This window comes from Panulirus ornatus, chromosome 15 (assembly GCF_036320965.1).
Source record: "Panulirus ornatus isolate Po-2019 chromosome 15, ASM3632096v1, whole genome shotgun sequence".
NCBI classification, from domain to species: domain Eukaryota; kingdom Metazoa; phylum Arthropoda; class Malacostraca; order Decapoda; family Palinuridae; genus Panulirus; species Panulirus ornatus.
This window is the reverse complement of record NC_092238.1, coordinates 26,537,368-26,541,719: the sequence shown is the minus strand read 5'-3', so window position 1 is coordinate 26,541,719 and position 4,352 is coordinate 26,537,368. Positions and strand designations below refer to the sequence as shown.

The following is a 4,352-nucleotide window of genomic DNA, read 5'->3' as shown; positions in this document are numbered from 1 at the left end:
CCAGGACCATTTCATCCTCTTTTTCCCTTACTCACACATTTTCATTATTTACTCCCCAACAAAACTCATTTAGAATATATAAAATTATAATGTGAAATAATTTAAGATTCCCTACTCTCAAAAAAATCGGGATCACAATATGAAATAAAGAGCTGTTGATTTTATATGTCACATCGTAATGTATGTAAGATTTGTAAATCAATTTATCAACAATAAGTAATTCACATGGAGTTTTATATTCCTTTGTTAGTGTACAAATATTTTAGGGGTCACAATTCAAGGTTTGGAGAAAACTCTTGAAACTTAAATACTGCAACTTAAATACTGCTGTATGAAATATTTTGAAATTTATATATATATATATATATATATATATATATATATATATATATATATATATATATATATATATATATATATATATATCAGGTTAAGCCGTATACAGATGATTATATTCTAAGCTTTTCTTGTAGCAAAGGAGATACAAAATTCTAAAGCTGCAAATGTAACGTCAGCCTCAAATCTATTGTCATGTGGCAAGTTTATATTCCTCAAAAAAAAATCACATGATGGTCATGTCACGCTGATATAATACCACCTCCCCGAAGTATTATCAGATAAGAAGATATGAACATATTAGTCATCAATGGTCCATTCAAATGGGTACACGTAAACAACCCAGCCTAATAAACAAGAAAATTTTCCTGCCTATAACGTATAACTCATCAGATGGACACAAAGGGATTTTTTTTACAACTTTATATCTGACCCATTTTGAACTATTCACTTTTTACTTTAGAATTCTTATCCTCAGACATATCTGAATCTTCTAAATAAGATTCAGATCAGTTCGAACCGTTGTGTCGAGAGCAAACTGTCCGAAACAAACCCTTCACCAAGCTTCCAGACAATTCATCTTCGCTGGGACGTGGCTAGGCTGTGTATTTCAAGAAATCGTCAAAATAAAATTTCATTTACCTGTGTTGTACTTTCTCACTTTGGGATGTGGTTTCTTGTCTGTCGTGTCGATGGGAACACACCAAGGTACGATCATCAGCAATGAAAGAAGGGAATCGGTTGCCCCACCCTTCTGGAGTGTCTGAAAAAAAGAAATTACACACACACACACACACACACACACATATATATATATATATATATATATATATATATATATATATATATATATATATATATATATATATATATATATATCCTTAATAGGGTATAAGAAAAATTGAGAAATATAGTACATCTAACCTTCTTTATTCATTCAGTTTACATTTGTTTTCGAAATATTTTTTTTGTCAGTACACATTTCCTATCAAATATACTTGTCAGGATGAACAAAAAGTCGTAAACAGAATTTATTTGAAATGAAGCAATTCATCACATTTTACACAACACACGGTTCACCTAGGAGCTCGCTACGCTAGGTACCCAAGGCTCGTCCTGTGTCAGCAGGTGTGGCAACCCAAACACACCCCACCCCAGACCTGTGCTCGTAATGGTACAACCGAAAACGACCACGTGAGTGGTCACTTCAGTTCCTCAGACTGTTGAGATATATTTCTATCTCCCTTCATGTGGAGAGAGAGAGAGAGAGAGAGAGAGAGAGAGAGAGAGAGAGAGAGAGAGAGAGAGAGAGAGAGAGAGAGAGAGAGAGAGAGAGAGACAATCAGGTGAGGTGATGAAAATATTTTTCGTGAATATTGCACATGAGTGATCACTTGGTGTTACAGAAAGTTTTGATAAACCACTGACATATACCACAAAAATGGCTTCAACCATTCATTTTGTTCCAGCTGCACTGATGGGTTTGGTGTCTTTGGTCTACCACTGGCGTAACACGACATAGGTACTGCACGTCATCAAAGGACAGAAGTTTCCACACTCAGAAATCACCCAGAAACGCGTTACCCTTAACATTATTGTAACCAATATATGGACTAGATCGATATTACAACATTGGACTAGATCTATATCACAGCATTTATGGTAAACCATCAGAAACAGAACACAACAGAACTTCATTAACCAGGAGGGAAGAAAGCTCTCTGGTCGAACGGCCAAAGAACAAAGCTTAATCGAAGTGGTTATCATCCAGTAATTCGCAATCGGGATTTTCTACCACCAACACTAAAATCAAAGCAACAACATAGATGCATTTCCTTGTGAAGATTATTACAGTAAAACATTTACACTGACCAGGTTAAAGGAGAGCTAGGAACTGAGTTGAAACTAAAAAACTGACATATTCCGGCGCCTTCTTGTGGAAAAGGACATTACTGGGTATAAGGAAACACTTCCCTCAGCCCGCCGAGTGAGGCATGTTCCCCTTGTTATCACTTACCACTGAACTTGTATCCAAGAACTTCATTCTTTGCTAACAAGAGCTAAATGCTTCACTGGCTCCTGCAGAAGCTGCTCGTCGCGAACTATTACGTCTCCGAAAAACTCTTACCCAGCGTAAGCCTTGTTCACCATGCTTCCAGTGCTAATTGTGATCTAAACCTGACCCTTACCGAAAGAATGCCAGTTTGAAACGTCCTATGTACGTCCTGCAGGGAGTGTTCCCCACTCGTGGGATCCAATATCATGAAAAACTATCTCCGTGCCTTCAGGGAGGATCGAACTCCCGGCCTCTGGTTTACTAGACCAGCGCTCTAGCCACTGAGCTATGAAGGCCCCTTACGAAGCAGTTGGAGTGCGAGTGTGCATCTATTCGCCTATTTGCAATTACTTATTTACACAGTTTTGGGAAGTTTTACACTCATGGGGCCCCGTCTCTTACACTTTCTCTATTGCCATGCAGCTTTTAATTTTTTGTATATTATCAATATTTGCAATTCTATCACTTAGCTCATTCATACATTGCTGTAATGCAATAAAGTATTTCTTTACATCTTTTTAAATACAGTTTTTGCTTAGTTTACTGTTAAGGCCCCTGGTTGCTCTATATGAGTATTTCTTTATTCGAAGAGCTGTTCACTAAAAACATAATCAAAAAGGTTCAGAAACTTGGAGTTCTGATATCAATTTTCTTTATATATGGGGAAAGAGTTTTGTACTCATGGCATACCTTCTCTGTGCCTCTCATTTCTATCGAACAGCCTTAAAATTTACCTGTGCTTCATATTTGATTTACTTTTTCTATACAATCATTACCATGTTGCTTTCTTGCGTCCCTCTTCACAATCTTCTTGCCTAGTCTGATATCATGTCGTCTGTTCTTTAAGTTCCTACCTAATCTGTGAGGGCTGGTGTGTTCGAATCATAAACGATTCTCTGGGGATCTATAGGTATCTACCTACTGGTTCCTATTTGTACAGCACAATACCCCACCATGTCTTTCCTTATCTCCCTTTCCTCTTGTGTGAGCTGATCGAGGGATTTCATTATTTTCTAATTATCTATATATATCAACTCTGATATATGATGGTAATTAAATCTAGAACTTGATTGATCATATATTTTATGCACTTCAATCTATCAAGGAAACCTGAAAATTCACCCTTATGATTTTGCATTCGTATATCCACTTTTGTCAAATCATGCTACACTGATAGTCATCTATAGTATTTTAGATTTGTCCCTCATACACAAAAATACGTTTTCTTCTTTGTAAGGTATAGAGAAAATACGTGATTGTTTATGGATAACTCCTATATTAAACAATTATAACAGTTTTACAACAAATGAGGCACAACCAACTAAACTGTGAAGGCCTATCTAACCTAAGGATATTCAAGAGGAGTGTTTTAAGTCACGGGAAGGTCTTTCTAAAATCTTTATCTCCACAGATGTAAATGACATATCAGGATATTGTTTTCAGTACATCGAAAGCGACCTCTGAGTGAATAAGTTAAATGATAAAAAGGTCTGAAATGGATTTTGACCTGAAGGAAAATCAAATATAATTAGAAAGATTAGGATTCATGAGAAAGAAAAGAAAATCGTGGACATACTGGGAACTTTAGCCACGAGGAGTCAAGACATATATAAGAAAACAAGGACGGGGAAATTATATAAAGGAGGGCTCGAACGGAGGAGAATCAACCAGACACCATGTTTAAAATCATCAAGGGTGTTGAGCCACAAGGGTTTTCTCTAAGAGTGATATAGAAAAACAAGAAGAAAGAGACACTAGGTAAAATAGGATGAAACCTAGCCCTAATGATGAACGAAACCATAGAATTTCAAGAGGTAATACTAAACAGTGGATCTTCTAATCAATACATCCCAAGAAAAACAATAAATGACAAGAACAGTTAAAGAACATTAATTGTGTATAATCCTCCTCGAAAAAAAAGATGAACCAAGTAAACTTCTTGATGAAAAATGATATACGG

At 36.1% G+C, this 4,352-nt stretch overlaps 1 non-coding gene across 1 annotated transcript; it reads right to left on the bottom strand.

The window, feature by feature from the left end:
• Positions 1 to 2,615: 2,615 nt before the first annotated feature.
• On the bottom strand, positions 2,616 to 2,688 carry TRNAT-AGU (transfer RNA threonine (anticodon AGU)). The gene has a single exon. It is a non-coding gene; the product is annotated as a tRNA-Thr (tRNA).
• Positions 2,689 to 4,352: the final 1,664 nt, after the last annotated feature.